At 40.8% G+C, this 17861-nt stretch overlaps 1 protein-coding gene across 3 annotated transcripts in view; it reads left to right on the forward strand.

Annotated features, from left to right (window-relative positions):
- The window catches only part of LRFN5 (leucine rich repeat and fibronectin type III domain containing 5), a 346581-nt gene that overhangs the window by 114462 nt on the left and 214258 nt on the right, over positions 1 to 17861 (forward strand). Inside the window, exon 1 of one of the 3 annotated variants that reach the window (XM_015235601.3) lies at positions 774 to 2468. The exons of the other annotated variants lie outside the window; for them this stretch is intronic. The gene's annotated coding sequence lies outside the window, so the exon portion shown is untranslated. Of the gene's footprint in view, positions 1 to 773; positions 2469 to 17861 lie in introns of those variants that run through there. 3 annotated transcript variants of the gene reach the window in all.

Raw genomic sequence — 17861 nt, forward strand, 5'->3', positions numbered from 1 at the left:
AGAGGGAGGGAGTGATAGGGTCGAGGAGAGAAACTGGAATTTGGGGCGAGAGAAGCCGACCCCCACGCCGCGAGGCCTGGATAGCCCTCTCCGCATCCCTCATCTTTCTTGCTTCAGACCCCTTTCCTGTCCCGTAACGTTAGTGGCCTGGTCTGGCTTGTGGTAACTGTTAGGCTTGCTTTCTGCCGCTGACGTAGTAAAATGTGGCCAAATGCAGCACAATAATGTATGATGCTGAGCTGAGTTGATTCTCAAATAGTGTTCTTTTCAGCTTTTTGCTCCCATCTTATTAGTAAGCAAACCACCACCTACCACTAAGGAGACACTGGAAGCCAATGGCAGGTGACTGGGACCCCAAGTGAGCAGCCCTCCGTCTCAGATATTCCCAGCGGGTAATAATAGCTAATGACTTATCCCTTTGCAGCCACAGCCTGACCCGGTGACACTCCTTTATCCCCTAACCGTGGGGCAGCGGGCAGTCGGCAAGTGCCTCTTTCGCAAGAGGCTGGGGACGCCTCTGGAAGTTCGCCTTCATCCTCCAGGTTTTTTTTGCCTTTTCCCCTCCCCCAGCCTGCAACGCCCCCGCGCCTCGCCTGCCTGGGGATTTGCCGGCGCCTGGCGCCCTTTCCTCTAGCCCTGGGTAAATCAGTCCGGAACACGCCCGGCTCGGGGGCGCTAGGGCGGCCAGGCAGCCCCGGCAGGGGTCTCGCCTGACTCTGGGAGCCTAGGCTGCGCGGCAGCCTCCCGTCACTGCGGCGAGGGCCGGGCCCACGGCCGCGCGCCCGCCGCCGCCTCCATGCTGCAGCACGGGGCGCAGTTCCTCCCCGCCAGGCGGCTGCCGTTGTCCGAACACGCTGGCGCGGGGTGCCGGGGACCCTGGCCCGCTCGGGCAGCAACCGCAGCTCGGGAGCGGGGCTGCCAGCCCTGCGCCTGAGCGGCGGACTCGCCCGGGAGCCTCGGGCAGCGGGCGGGGCGCCGTGTGCGGTGGCGCGCAGGGAGGCGGCCCGGCGTGTGCAGAGCGGTCCGGACTGAAGACTGTGTGTGTGCGTGCGCGCGGGTGTACGTGTCTTTGCGCGTGTTTTTCCTTCTTCCCTCGAGGATGTGAATGGCTTCGCAGCTGGCTGCTCCCTTAGGATTCTAGACTTTGTGGAGCTCTGGGTTGTGAGCACAACCCACCCATATAATCTATTTTGCACGGTCGGTTTGTATCAGGAGAAAAAAGCGCAACTGGACGGGGGTGGGGCAGATCAACGAAACCTGGAAATACAAACATGCACACACAACACTCACAAGAGAGAGGAAGAATGAAAGATCTGGGAAGCTTTTCATAACCTTCCTGCTGGCCCTTCCTTTTTCCGGAAATATTCTGGATCTTTTCAACCTTTTGAAGTCATCTTGGCTTTTTTTTTTTTTATAAGCCACTCTCCTACTAGCTGTGTATGTGTGTGTGTGTGTGCGCGCGCGCGCTTATCTGATGCATTTGACTGTCTTTTATCAAACTGCCCAGAAGCAAATGTGTTAACTCAGCGGTGTCCCTCTATGCCCGGGTTCTCGAAGAGCGCGGAGGACGCCCAGACCGGTTTTCCCGGTTGGATTCGGAAGGGCTGCTCAACTGTGGACCCTTTTGTGTGGATCACTTTACCCGGAGGCTTGGAAAGCGCCAGTATTAACCTGCTTTCAGGTACATCACAAGGTCATCAGAGGGTCTTGCAGCTGTCTTGTTTCTGTGCATCCAGACCTTCCTGTCTTGGCCAAAAGGATATTTACGTTTTGGTCCACATAATTTGACGCCCAAACTTAAGCCTTTCGAGCTGGTTTCTGCACAAACAAGGTTAACAAGGATTGCCTTTCAAACTGCTTAACAAAATCCCCGACTCTTCGACTCTTCCTCAGTCCGTTCCTGGCTCTCTCCTCCCCATCAAAATGTCACCAGCTCTTTAAATTACGTGGATTTGGGTTGGAGGAGAACTTGAAGGAAACGTGATCAAACGGCTATGCCAGACCACTCTCTTCGCTGCCTGTGGTCCGGTGAGCATCGAAGCCAATCGTGAGAAGAACCAGTCCCCTCCTTGCTTTTCTTTCCCGTGCTGTTACTGGGTGTGAGTGTGCAAGTGTGAATGCGAGTGCGCGCGCGCCTGGGTGCGAGTGTGTGAGTGTGTTTGAGTGCGTGTGCCTGTGTGTGCGTGCGCGGCCGCCCTGCCTCTGCCCGCTCCCTGGGTGCAGAAACGCGGGTTTCATGGGGCAATCGCCGCGGATCCCCCACCCAGCGCGACCTGCGGGCAGCGGCGGCAGTGGCAGGAGCCGCCTTCCGGACTCCCTAGGATGCGGGTGCTGAGCTATGGCAAAGGGCAGCGAAGTGACGAGCGAGACCCGCGTACGACTGTGAAAGCCACCTGGAGCCACCTTGCCGGGATTGTACCTGCGGGCAGAAAGTCCTCCTACGACCGTCTTTCCTATCGAGGCACCAGGTAACTAGCAAACGGCTACCCGCCTCACCCAGTTTCCTTCTGATCTTATTTCTCGTGTCTTATCTGCATTGCAGGCCACTTTACTTATTAATGTTTTGGAATCATTAGGAAGGGCTGGATATGCAAGGGCGCTCTGTGATGTTGTAATATAATTTCCAGTAGGTGGAATATAAATCTTTATATGAGCACTTAATCTAGCAGTGAAAGCTAAGAAAATATGGATACGCTCCACCCTAAGGGGTGTTTTTGGAAAGCTAGGCGTGTTGAACCTGTCTAAAGATGCCAGAGATTAAAATCCCGGGTTTCCTTCAGGCTCTGGTTGCCACGGACCATTTGGTATCCAACCCTCCCCAGATTGAGGAGTGCGAGAGGGTGTTTGGTTTCCACCCATCATTTCAGGCAAGGGTCATTTTGACCCTTTTGTACCTCTGGTGCCAAGTTACTTTCCTTTCCTTAATTGTGGACGAGCTTGCCACATCCTTTAGTAGTTATAGATTAAGCATCTGGAGACTTTAATCTGAAATGGAGTTTTCTTGGAACTTGCTTTTTGCATGGAAGGGAATTCGTTGTCACTAGTGTGTGTGTGTGTTGAGATACGGTGTTTAACTGTCAGGGTTTGCTTTTATGTAGCAAAATAGATCCGTGAAAGAAGTCATTTTTGTATCTAGAGGAGCAGTGCTAAAACCACAACCACCACCCCTACACGGTCCCCAGATGTATTGTCTCGGTGGTGGAGAGGGTGCTTGTATGCGTGTGGTTAGTTTGTTTTTATTCTGTTCTGCATTTTTTGTTGTTTTTGTTTGTTCGTCTCTATATAATGTGTATTTTGAAAATTCTTGCCAGTGCCTTTATTTCAAGGAGTAGGGTGGATTTGCGTGTGCCTAATTAATATTTGGGTCTGATCTGTTAAAATGGAGATTCCCATGGCCGGCTGAGGCAGAACAAATTTAGCGAACTTCCAAAGCCCCTTATCCTCGCACCTTATTTCTCTCATTTCCTTTTCCCATCACCGCTGCGTCCCCTACAGAAAATTTCACTCCCTTCTCGAGGGCATTAGGATTAACAAGATAGAGCACTTCCAAAGTAGTCTCATCAATGTTTTATTCGACAGTGAAGGCAGTCTGAATAATTCAGCTGAGGAGTGCTCGTTTGTCTCCCGCCTTCGGGAGCTGCCTGCTAGCTGCACCCAGCGGAGGATTCGGCCAGCGGAGCGCACGGCGCCCTGCTCCGGGATCCGGTGACTGGGGCTGCTCGTGGGGTTTCTCTTTGCTCAAGCTGCTTAGAAAGTGGAGGGGCCCTGCCTTCTTTTCCTCCGCTCGCTGCGTTTTTTGTAGATCTCCATATGATGGCATTTGCAGACTACCAGCTGGTCACTAGCTAGCTGCTCTCACTGTCCCCGAGCGTCGGTGTCCCCGACTCCTCTGGAGATGGGGCTCGGCTGCTGCTGCAGCCCTCGCAGGCTGGTGGTGCTACAAGGCCACATTTGCAGCGGGCTTGGGGGCTGGGCTCCGCCACTGCAGCTGCCAGGCCCGCGCTGACACTTTCTTGGGGCGGGGCGGGAGAACTCAGCCGGCCCCCTGGCAGACAGCAGGCGCATCGTGGCCGAGGTGGCCGCCTGGACTTGAGAAGAAGGAGGTGGAGAGACACGCGTGGAGGGCAGCGAGATCCCGCCCGACTTCCTGCGCCGGCAGCCCCTCCCCCTTCTTCGTAAATGAATATTCAAGTCCACAGAATGAAAGCTGGCTGCAAAAGTGCCTTGATATTCAGATACTGCACGATTTCTCGGCGTTCAGAACCAGAAACTAAATGTATTTTCCCTAGATTTCCATTTGTTCCTCACTTTTCTCCCCTGGTGCTTTACTGGATTTAATCAGGTCATTTCTACTCCTGTTGTATCTCTACTTGAAACGCCACTGGAAAGACTAACCCCTCTCCCGCAATCCCCAGTAAACCGTAAGGAGTTGAGGGCCACTCTTTGGACAGATTTGCTCTGCAACTTGGAGCCCTAGGGAGAACCAAGAAAGGATGCTGAGGATAACCCGACTTTAACAGAAAAGCAGGTTCCCCCACCCCTACCCCGCCCCTCCTAAGCCCAGAAAGAAAAGGATACTGCCTGCATAAAAACTAAACATAACTGGGAACTGGGGAGGAATTAGGTGAGGATTTTGCTTTTCTTTCATCTTTTTTCTTTTTCTCTGTTAGTGAATTTATTTGTATTTCTCCTATCACTTAGAAAATCCTAGACAGAGAACTGATTTGTGTGTACTCAAAACATGACAAGGACACCTCTTTGTCCCCCAGATTTCTCCAGAATATTACAACAGAAACTATATCATACTCATACTATTTGTTAGCAAATAAGGCATAGCTATTCATAGGGTGCGGAAGAAAGACGGAATGCTAGTGGAGAATATTAGTACTTGGAAAATAATGTGTTTTTCTCCATCTCCCTTTCACTTCATTTCACTCTGGCCTTTTCTCATTAAGGATTCAGTCCTTTGCAGGTTAAGTCTTGTCCTTCTGCCCTTATCTGCAAGAAAGTTTAAAACCAGTACATTAACTAGATACCACACGCTCAGAAGCCCACACTTAGACTGTGGGGTGATTCATGTTTAAAAATGCCATTCATTGGTGCAGACTGGACAGGTGAAATGTCATAACCAAACAGATCTCCTAGCACAGAGTTTCATGTAAAGAAGTTCCTTAAAAATGGAGCTTTCTGCCTCCCTTCTCGTCTCCCTTGTCTGGAGAAACAGGTGCACACCAATTTGGAGATCTGAGTCCACTGCCAGTGGTCAGCATTGTACATAGAACTGGCCTGATCCACTCAGATTAAAACCAACAATATTGACAGAAAATTTCCTAGCAAAATCTTCCTTCCTTGTAAGCCCTCTTATGCTCACTAAGAGGGAAAGAATAATAGGAAAGTCAGGACTCCCCATGAGGACAAATATGAGCATACATGCAGGTGGACAGAAGTTGTCATTTAACTCCTGTCCCCCAACCATTTCTTTTGGTCATTTTTTTCATTTTCTCTTTTCAAGAGGAGAATGACCTTGAGCAGCAACCAGGCTTCTGTGCTTCTCATACCACTTTTCCTCCCTCTAACATGTGATGTATATATGACACACACACACCTTATGTTTGAAATATGAGATTGCGGTGCTTTTGTGTTTTGGGAGGGGTTCTTCAAGGTATCTCTCTGATGGATACCAGCCAGAGGTGATTTTCTTTCCTCTTTTCTTAAGAGGAGAAAGTAAGAGCTGTGGTCACTTGGAAAATTTCCCCACCCTTATCCCCTCCTCCAGTATTTTTGTCTCATTTGTCATTCAGTCTGTTCTTGGGGTTAAAGCAATGTCTGGTTGTGACTCTGGCTTTTAAATGACCATCATATGTTATAACTGACTTTCATCTTTTCATGAATGACCATCAGTTCCCTTTTGTCCATTTAAACCGATGTTCTGTTCCTCCTGCTGCTTGAAGCACTTTAGACTTCGTAGTTTTGCTGAGTTTCCTAGCTGGTGAAATTAGGAGCTTGCTTTCTGCTGATACTGTTGTTGTGTTGTTAGGTGGTTGGGATGAAATGCTTGCAGATATCCAGCAATGTTCCTGCTTCTACAAAAAACTACGATGTCATAGTTCTATATCATAACTATTGAGTTATGTTAAGGGAAATTTACTACAAATAAGATTGCTGATCAGTATTTTTGCCAATTTTGAGGTTGGAAGAAGAAAGCTACTTGAAACCTTCTAATGGCTTAACTGGCTAATCTATCCACTCATTCCAGTGATTTTTATTTTCTATTTACTCCGAAATGTAACATATTGATATTACTTTCAGAGTTTTGTGTATAGTATAAACGGTTCTAAGTTTTATGTTTCACTGAATAATAAAGGTATAAATTCAGGCCTTTAAATAGATGTGATTGTGACCCTCTAGGATATATGACTAACAGGTAATTTTGCTAAATCATTCCACTGACACATATGTGCACAGCTCTGCCTTGTTCAGTAAACCTTGGGAGTGAGACTACTTATTATATTTCTGTAGCCAGCATTTTCATTCCTGTGGCATCCTTCAGTCATTGAGGACTATTTAAAACCTAAGGCGGTATAATTTGTCCATTACATGGTGTGTGCATAGTGAAATTAAGAAGCATTATGTTTATAAGTATTGAAGCTATTCTGATTAGAGGTGTGCCATTTTTATTATGCTCTCTCAACATAAATTGTATGTTATGAAAACCCAGTTTCATTTAACAGGAGATAGAAAAATAAGAATTTAATTCAGAGAAGAATACTATTTTTAAGCTTTTTCATCTTAGTGTTCTGATAGATTCTGTTCTGACAGAATGCTTTTTACTGACCTATGACATAATTTAATACTAATTATGAAGATGGTTAACAAGTGATAGAAAATTACAAAGGAATTACATGGTTATATAAATGCACTATCATTTCACTGATACCAAGTAATCCGCATGAAAAGGCTTTATTATTTAAACTATAAACCACATCAGTAAGGTTTCTCACAAATTGACTTTGGTAGCCTATGTTTATTAAGTTTCAAACTTGGTCACATTGGGAGCAAAATGCAATTGGCCAGTTAGAGTCTTCATAGAAAATATATCTTTTTATAAAAGAAATTTGTCTAATCATAAACCTCATGCTATTCTTCTTTTATTTGTGGGAGCATGTATGTAATTTATTGCTTTTAAAAAGACTTTCAAAGGAAACATTTTGAAATTGGTGTTATTATAATCCTTGTGAAGAACAATTGCAGAGTTACCACTGAATGTTGAATCTATTTTAGATTTTACAGCAAAAAAAAAAAAAAAGCTCTAGAAAAGAAATAAGATACAAGAATAAAGTTATAGGATCCTTTCCTCTACTCTGAGAGCGGTTTCTGAATTCTTGGAAAAAGAGTGAAAGAAAGCGCCAACTAGTTCAATATGTACTCAGAACTAGCACACTTAATCAAGAGATAGAAGCCAAAACAATGCTATTTACTCTTTCTTCACTTTGTCCTTTGGGACTCTTTTGAGGAAAAGAGCCTTAAAAGGCCATTGCTGCGTTGCCCTCTGGATTCCCTTACCTATGTTGACTTCTCATTTCCTGTTTCCAAGTAGGTTTTTCATGAATCTTAGCAGTAACACTTCCAACGATATGGGACGTTTGCATTAAAGTGATTTACTAGTGGAACCATATCAACTCTGTAACCGTTAAAAACTAACTTGCTTATATCTTCTGTGGAAGTAAAAGCTGTGGTATTTTCTTAGTAATTAGTTCTTTTTGTTATTTTTTTCCCATGATGTAAAAATTAGGTTATTAAGTTATTTATGTGTGCTTGTTTTATTAGTGCTAAGGCATTTGTATAGCAGCATTAAATGCATCTAATTTATATGGCACAGTTGAGCACTGTATTGAGTAGGACATTTGCTTTACTCTATACAGATGAATAAGTATCATGATATCACCAATATTCACAGATATTTCAAATTGAAATGCCTCATTTAATAGAAATGTGCCTACCTTTAAGTTGAAAATTAGGGGTTGCTTATGGGAATTGTGTAGGATATTTGCCTTATATTGACTGTTCAAATGTCAGGCACTTTGACAACATATATAACAAGACATTGGATCCTCACCTCAAGAAACTTACTTTCTTAGTAACATGAAAGATATAAACAAATGCATAAGCTTGAAAATAAGTGATTTTTAAAATTCTGTTTTAATATTCTATGCTTTGTAATAGGGGAGACAGAAAAAGTCAGGAAATTGTAACTGTGTTTTGTGGACAACAGTATTATTGCACAGTGGTTAAAGCATGTACTTTGTCTGGGATTTCACATACCTACGTCTCAGGCCTGTGTAACCTTGAGCACGTCTTAAACCTCTCTGAGCCTTGGTGTCCTCACTTATAAAATGAAGCTAATAATAAAAGACACTTAGTTGTTATCATCATCATCACCATCACCATCATCATTATCATCACTAGCTGTCATGAGGGTAAAGGAGAAAAGAAAAAGAAGTGGTAATTGAATGTCTTCAAAGCTTAATCTTGTGGTCAAAGACCCTCAGGATTCCAGAGAATGCTAAAGCTCTTTCAAACCAGGGGTCATGCCATCCAGTGTCCTCAGAGACCAAGCAGAAGATGTAAGCAGGAAGTCTGGCTGGGTTTAAGAAACTGTAGGATGTAGGATCTCTGTTACGCTGGAGAATGCATGGCTTATCCAAGACATTCACATTTAAATTCATTTTTACCCCTGCTGGGTCTGACATTATGAAATTTCTGAGTTATTCTGAGTCAATCTTAAATTTTCTTGAAAGTGTTGTTGCCTTGTGGTCATCTTGACTCAGCTTGGGGTACCTTCGGGGATTCCAAAATTACTCCACCTAAAGCAGATTATTTCATTTTTATATAGTCTTAAAAATTTTCTTTTTGAGATTGAGCCAAAAATCTGGCATCCTGTGGCTTCTAATTCATTTTAATATGGGAGAAGGGACACACCATAAGTCTGATCCCCAGTGACAGTACCTCAGATACTTAAACTGAGTTACTCACGGTCTCCAACCCATGATTGCTCTACTTGTGACTAAACATAACTTGATCGAAACAGGTTTGGGACAGTTTTCTTCATGTTATGATTTCAAGCCTTTTACACTCAGTAAGTATTAGCTATCGTAAATCTTCATCATCACCCTCTTTGAGATAGGTTCCATGTTACCAGCACCAACAAACACTGTGGGTCAAGTAGTGTAGGGTTGAGTAGGACCATTGCTTCCTTGCTTTTGGACCAAAGGAAGCAAATACATGCAGTGATTCTCCATCTAGCACTCATGCCAGATATTACTGTTTGAGCAATGCCTTCTTCCCTTTTATGTCTGGATGTGTCTTGAACACGTACCTCTGAGATGCTACAACTCATCAATCCAAGTTTGGTGACAAGATTTAAAGTATTTGCCATTCTGAGTCTGGGCATGAGTAAAGATACCTGAGATTGCTTTCTCAACATTCACATCACATGATTTCCTCATAGGGATCCAATTAATTAAATCTTCTCCATTAAATATTGAGAAAAAAGTAACTGAAATTGTAATGATGGTGTTCATAATATACAGGAAAAGCAATGAAATGAAGTAAGACAAGGTAGATTTCCACCTCACCCCAATTTGATAGGCTGGCTGTCTCACGGGCCCCCTGAGCTACACAAGAATGACTCAAGGTCCATCCTTTGTTTCCTTTAGGGAATATTTCTTCATTATTTAATGCATGCTTTGCTACTTTGCTAGCCATTTCTCCTTTGAGACACAAAAGCCAAAATAGCAGATACCACTCTGGGAAGCTGCCTTCTACAGTGAGGAACAAATGTTCTTTCAGAGAGGCAGCCTCAGGCCTGAGTCAGACTTGATGGCATTCTCCTATCTTTGCCTCTTAATTTACCCTTAACCCTAGATGATACTGATTTCTAGAATATTTACTAAGTTAATTTGTGTTACCTCCTCCATTATTGAATAAAAAATCGATCTTTAGGCTCCTGGTAGTTTCCCCAGCCTTCGTATGAGGTCACCTCATAAATTTCCAACAAGGAGGAAATCATTTGAATACAGGAGGAAATGACAGTCAAACTACATCTGGTGTCCTTGTAGAACGAGTTTTCTGGTTCTTGACATTGTCCATAATCTTGAATATTGTCCTTTTTAGGCATCATGTTTGAAAATGTTTTTTTTTCCCAGAAGTTTTACTTTTGATGGGAATGCTAATGATTACTCAAACTGACCCCCCAATTCTAAGTATAGTTAACCTTTTCTTAGTGACTTCAGGCCCTCATTTTATATGTTAGTGATTGCAGAAAGCCCTTAGGGAACAATTCATGACATGTTTAAGGCAGTTTATACCAATGCTAAATTTTCTTCAACTTCTTTTCTACCCCGTCTATCTTCTATGCATGATTAAAAACAATTTTTTTCTTTGCTCTCAGATCACCAACTTTTTTCCAGTGGGCTTGTTTTTCTTTTTAACTGACTGATGGAAATTTAATAACAAAATGACAAGATTGTACAATAGAGCCTGAAGATGACTAAAATTCAAAGACCTCCTCTGTTGAGGAAAGCACATGAACTTTCCTCCCGGCACTTTGTGGAAAGCACTGAAAGATGCTAATGTATCTCACATAATATATCATTAGATGATGATGACGATGATGATGGTGCTTAAGATCATCGTCATCATTTCCTGAGACCGTAGTCTGTGTCAGGCACTGTTGGGTTTGACTTTCCTTTAATCCATGCAGTAACCCTTCAGCTTAGGCATGGTTGTATACATTCTTTTAGAGCAGCAACTTGAGGCTGAGGGCAGTTAATTTATTTGTCCATGATTATATGACTAATAGACAATTGGGCTAGAATTCAAATACACATATTTCTGATTCCAAAGAATATGCTGTATCTGATATTTCTAGGAGATTTCCCATTTCTCCTACCTCTTATACCTGTTTTTTGTTTATTATTATATAAAAGTGTTTTTAACCCCCTTCAAGGAGGATGGCTATCTTCTGAATATGCATCTTATTCTTAATTTCTTTTCCCTCCATGACACTCTATGAATTGCCGTATTTCATATGTGGAAAGTTTAGGAAAGACTTTATGGTTATCCATTAAGGGATTCTGTAGCTGTTTATATTGAAAAGAAAGTGTTTTATCCCGAGTCTCAGATATTAGCATATACAGATTATTTTTTGCTAAATGAGACTGTGATTTGGGGTGATTTTACTCTCTCTTGTTCCCAATTCCCATCTTCAAAAGAGACTTGCAAGCCATTATAAACTGGCTGGTGTATCTAAGCAATGAATAAATAATTGTTCCCTTTAGTACTTTTCCTAGTACAGAAGAATCGGAAAATTCTGTCAATGTTAGGATTGGAAGGAAAGTGGAGATCACTCTGTTTATCATGAGAACTTTTGCATTTGTCTAACTGTGCTCTCCAGGTCACTGGCCTCTGTCTGCAGACTGCTGTCACAGTCCTTAATGAGTGCTTCAGGCTTCACCCCTAGTTACCTCCTCCCTTTGGGACAGGGCCAGAAAAAAGTCAAATAACAGACTCATTTCCTCACCTTGTATCCAGATTTCTATACTGCTATTTCATGGCTGTTATTTGGCCTGACAGTAACCAGAATCTGGCACTTAATTCTAGATATATCTGTTGGCAGAACAGACCATTTCTAGATAAAGCCCTGTGGTCTGTTCCCATCCATGATTTACTGTCTTATGTCATTTGGTGAATTCAAAGTAGCCACAAATCCCTTGCAGGTCTTTCCATCAAGAGTACACGTCTGTCTGCCTTCCCCTTGAGTCTGGGCTTTTCTTGCCTCTTGCTTGGAACAGTAGTTGTGACAGAAGTAATGTGGTGTAACTTCCAAGCCTAATCCTCCAGAGGCCGTGCATCCTTCAGTCTTGCCCTCCTGGAGAAATGTGAATATTATGCACAGAAGCTTGGATTCCCTGCTGCAGACAAGTGGCCCAAGTGACACTAGCACCAGTGGCAAGACATGTGAATGACATCACCTTACACCATCTAGACACCATTGAGCTTTCAGGTAATTATAGTCGCATGAGTGACCCAGGTGAGAACAGCAGAAGAACCAGATCAACTGATGGCCCAGAAATCATGAACAGATGAAATGGTTGTCACTTTAGGCCACTCAGTTCTGGGGTAGGAATAGGTAACCGAGAACCAACACCCCACATTGGGTAATGGGACATAGCCGGCCACTATGCCAATTTTGGAAAACAACCCTGCCTCCTTTTTTCTTTTTTAATACTTCCAACATATATTTGTTAAATATCTACCATATTCAGGCACGCTGCCTCTCCATCCCTGGATTCATGGATTTTTGAAGAAGGGTATATTTTTTTCCTTAAGCCTTTGGAAGTATTTGCTGATCCCTCAAATGCCTTAAGTTTCCTTAAATTGCTTTTTCCTCAGATGTTTCCTAACATGGCTGAGCATACATGAGACTTAATTTTGATTTCCTGTTTTCTCCTATAGCCACTTTTCACTGACTTAGAAAAGTTTCTCTGAAAGGGTTGTCCTCTTATGCTAGGGATCATGCCAGTCACCTCAAGCCCAAGGGACAATTTGTCTTTGTTCTTCAAGTTACATTGGGGCTTGATTTGGTTCAGAGTGACATTTTGTCATTTCTCCAAGATTTCATTTTACCTTCTAATTAGGTTTCAGTGATTCATATTTACTATTCATTTCTTCTGTAAATTAGATCTCGATCGCACAATTACTTTATTCTGGAACTTCATACACACCTCATTTTATATAATAGTGTTCTCATTTATGTGTCCAATTACTCTACAGGAATTTGACATATTGTTACAGATATAATAAGGTACAGAGTGTAGGCCATGGGGCAGTACAATTATAATGGTTTTATAGCTCTCCAATTACTATTTATTTGCAAAAAATACGTAATTACAAAATGAATAAAGTCAAATTCAGTGTTTTTATTTTCAGTAAAAGAGATACATTTGTGAGGGGGTGCGTGGGAATGCGTGTCACATTCACCTCAGCATTTTCTACAAAGGTGTTATAGATTTGAAAGTCTCCCTAGAATATATGGAGTATGAAATATTTTATTTATAATTTATTTCTGCCATTTTGTACTGTGATTTTGAAGTTTAATATAAGATAGGTAATATATGTTGTGCTGATCATTTGAAATTTCTACTAGCGAATTCTAAAATAACCGGGTACCTATTCTGTTGGCTGCATACTGCAATATACATACATTAAAGTTGATTTCCTTCTCATAGTAGTATCAATTTCCTCATCTGTAAACTGGAGCTAATGTTGAGGTCCCAAGGCCTGTTGTGAGGAGGAAGTGAGATAATGCATTCCTAGCACTTTGCACATTGACTGGCAGATAATGGAATGCTCAAACAGCACTGGCAAAATACATGTCCTTATAATGTATATGACAGAGTGGAATATTTGGCTTCAGTAATTGTCAGCTTGGAAACCTCTCTCAACTTTACTTTGTTGATGCCTCAGATTGAAGAAATCTTCTAAGACAGTACTGGGACAATATTTTCCTTTCCAAACAAATGCGGAAGTTTTTTTTTTTTTTAAATTAACAAAGAAAGCAAACTTTCACACAAATCTAGAATAACTAAGTTTTGTTAAGCTAGCTGAAATGATATTTCAAGAGAAACAATCCAAATAGTGCATGGTTTTTAGAATATGATTAGGAAAACTGAAGATGATCATTATTTTACTACTTCTCTAATTGGCAGGACAAATCCTGGCTGTTCAGAGTTCTAAATTATACAATTTGGGGGATCTTTTGAAGGACAAAATAGAAAATTACAAGCCCCAGATTAGCTGAAGTATCTTGAAAGGGGCCCATTTGTGTAACAGTGGCTTTGTGGCCTATCTGCTTTTCTTTTTCTTTTTTTTAAATTAATGTATAGTTGATTTACAATATTGTGTTAGTTTCAGGTGTATAGCAAAGTGATTTGGTTATACATATATGTATGTATATATCTATATTTTTTCAATTCTTTTCCATTATAGTTTCTTACAAGATATTGAATATAGTTCCCTGTGCTATACAGTAAGTCCTTGTTGTTTATCTATTCTATATATGGTAGTGTGTATCTGTTAATCCCATACTCCCAATTTATCCCTCCCTCCTTCTCCTCTGGCAACCGTAAATTTGTTTTCTATGTCTGTGAGTCTATTTCTGTTTTGTAAGTAAGTTCATTTGCTCTTCTTATGGAGCACATGTTCAATGAATTCAGAAGAAAATTAGTAACTTTCTTTTTTTTACTGATTGGGAAAATTTATGGTTCTACACTAATTTGTGCCTAGAACATTTTTAAATTCCTGATAACTTTTTCAATAGTTCTAATACTTCCTCGAATGTATTTTTCTTAGTTGAAAATTAAAGTATTTCTCTAAGTAGTCATATGAGTATATGACTGTAGCACTTCTTGTTTTATCGAGATCAAAATAAATGTGCAAATTGATGTGTGCAATAGATGACCAAAATTTTCCAGTGATGTTGAGGAAAGTTTCTTCAATTTGAGATGATGTTTGTAGCATTACAGTTGATAACAGGGAATAAATTATTGTCTCTAAAGTACCTATATTAAGAAAGGAAACAGATTCAAAGGCATTGTTAAAAGAAAATAAGGAATTTCAGTGAAATCACACTTAGTACAAAATGTACACTCAAGAGGTGTTGTTTGAATATTGATATGTACATTAGTTAATAAATATGTGTTTGGGGATGTGGCTTTACAGCACTAAAGTCTATTTTTATGAATAGAAACTAATTTCATTTTTATTGGTGTTTACATTTTAGTGTTAATGTTTGAATATTTGGGGATCCACGAACAAGAAAATAATCACCGTTTTTGAAATATTTTTAAAAAGCAGCCCTCAAAATACAGTGTGATGTCATTCTAAAGATTTTCTCTGTCTTGGGAAAATCTTTAGAATGTTCACATATTCACTCTATAAAATACTAGCTATATTGGGAATGAGAAGTATCAACTCTCTCAAACCAATTCAAAGCACATAGTACAAAATTTTCCTCTGTCGGGTGGTAAGTTTTATGGGATTCAGTGTTTCTTGGATGGAGAGAATCCATGTGAGTTGTGTGTGAATGAAGTTAGTACTCATTCTTGCTGAACTGGTGCTATCAGTATCAATTTGATGATAATGACTTGCCACTGTAAGTTGAAATCACATATTGACTATATAGCAATCCAAAGAGGTGAGACATGCAGGTGAATAATGTGTACAAGAGTGGGACAAACAGGGTGATATGATGATCCTAAGCTCGTTGAAGTTCAGGTTGTATAATTAGCATTCTACAGCTGAAGATTTTTGGTTTCAGAACCTTGAGTTAAGGCTGGAAAACAGGGTTGTGTCATTTGGTACTCATTTAGCTGCAAATGGAAAATCCAACACAAATTGACTCAAGCATCAAGGGAATTTTTGTGGTTCATTCAACCAATAGCCTTAAGCAAGGTTAACTTCAGGTATAGCTTGATTCAGGGTTGAGCTAGTTGAAAGACTGGGATCCAACTTTTGGCTCTATTTTCTCCCTGTTAAATCCTTTCTCAGATTTGGAAGGGTGGATCACTCTAGCTTCATATCATCACACTATGAAATTGAAGTTCAAAGGCAGAGGGGAAAAGACAAAGAAAGAGGGAGGGGTGGAAGTGGAGGTAGGTAAGAAAGAAGAGAGAGGGGAGAAGGTGGGAAGGAGGAGGATTGAAGAACTGCTTCTTGATAATCTGAACAAAGGTCCTTTAATTGGTTCTTTTTCATCCCTAGTTGTTTGGTTACTGCCCTGTTAATATCTCTGAACTTGGAACTTGGTTAGAGGGAGTCAAATCTCTGTGTGGTTCATTTCCTTCTTCCTTCCTCCCGTCCTCTGTTCCTCCTTCCATCCTTCCCTCCTTACCTTTCTTTCAGAATTACTTTCCATGAAAAACCCCTCTCTGATCCCCCATGTAAAATTCAAAAGCCCATACAGCTTTAGTGAAATTTTAATATTTTGCTTTAATGGTCAGTCTTTCATGCTGGGGGGAAAAAAATAATTTTCCCTTTACTTTTCTAGATTCTTGGCTGAGATCCCCTCCCCCACTCCATAATAAAAAGACAGATTAACGAGAAAAAGACCCCAGAAATTTCATAATGTGTACCTCCTATATACATGGAAGAAAACAAGTAACTCCTCAAATGTCCCTAAATGGCCCAAGACATCACCTTAAATGTAATCTTCAGCTAAAGACAAAAGATTTTGGAGGGGAAGGGGAGCCAATTATGGGAGATTATCAAGCAAAGCACAGTAAATAAGGGGATGGTTGTTAGGCAGATTCAAGTTGGCACCTTCTCCATTGATCTTTCTAGAGATTTAGTCATCCGCCTCTTTCTGGTACAGAGAGGGAGACACCCTTACAAGTGAATATTTCCTTTATAAATGTAAAATGTCTCTTACAAAAGAGTAACTTCTAGGTATTTAGAGCTTTTCGTGTGTCTGCTGTTTCTTAAAATAACAAGCCTAAAATTTTATTTCTGCCAAAAAAGGCATATTTGGGGGTGACAAATTCTGCTCCCCTTCACTGCTTTAAGATTTCTTAGCAAGTTTTGTTACTTTTGGGAGACAGATCGAAAGTGGTCAAGCCACAGTCTTACTGTAAAATCTTTGAAATGAGTGGGACTAATAGAATTTAGCTCCAAAGAAAATTTCATCTGTTTATTTATCATTGAGAAGTTAAATAACACTTGTAGTATTTGCATAAGACAAGCTTCATCTTACTATAACAGAACAGTTAGAGGTTATTTGTGTATACACACACATATCCACATAAGCTGATTTATTTATTCAAATTCAGAATCTTTAATATGCATGCTATATATTGTGCTGTTTGCAGTTATCACACTAAAAATAATTGCAAATAAATTCTAAACTCAATGGTTGTGGAAAAATAATCATCTTTTATTTTGAAATAAAGCGTAGTAAAATTATAAAGGAGGAAATGATAATGAATGAATCTAAATATAATTTAAAAATAAAGCCTCAAACAGCTATCATACTAATGCTGAATAATTGTAGCTTTCACATTTATTTTCATCATCTGTTTCTCAGCCCTCTAAAGGGTAGCATTCTCCATTATGATTTACCCATACTCTCTTGCTGATAGTACTAAGTCTCCATCACTTCCTTTTTCTCTTTCTACTATAATTTAATATTAAGGTTATAGGTGATAATAATTAACTCAGTTTTAACTGGGGTAAACCATCATTTTGTGTTGACTTTCCAGTATGATTTCAGTTGAAGGAAGGAATAATGACCTGGTGTGGGCTGAGCTGGGTCAGTTTGAGAGCCTCTGCTTCAGCACAAGATCAGCTCAGCTCTCAGAGCTCAGCCTTCCGTCTCCCTCAAGGCTCATCATGGTTCCCTCCGGACCACAGCATTCCTACAGTCATTAATAAAGAAACTTCCGTTTGATGAATAAAACGGCTCAAATTAATACCAGTGGAGATTTTCAAACATTTCTGTGTGTTTGAATTCCTATTCAGTGGCACATCAGAAAAGTAATCAAACAGAGCTATGTTTTGTAGGAAACTCTAATTTAACACAGTTAGTTATTTGTGTCTGCACCCTCTAAGTGGTTTTAAAAAAATGTTGAAATATATTTTTATTGAAGTATAGTCAGCTTACAGTGTTGTGTCCATTTCTGGTGTACAGCACAATACTTCAGTCATATAGGAACATGCATATATTCATAAGTGGTTTCAATAACCAATCTTCAGTGTTTTTGTCATAAAACTCATTAAGAAATAAAAAGAATGTAGTCCTGACTCTT

Source organism: Vicugna pacos, chromosome 6 (genome assembly GCF_048564905.1).
Source record: "Vicugna pacos chromosome 6, VicPac4, whole genome shotgun sequence".
Lineage (NCBI taxonomy): Eukaryota > Metazoa > Chordata > Mammalia > Artiodactyla > Camelidae > Vicugna > Vicugna pacos.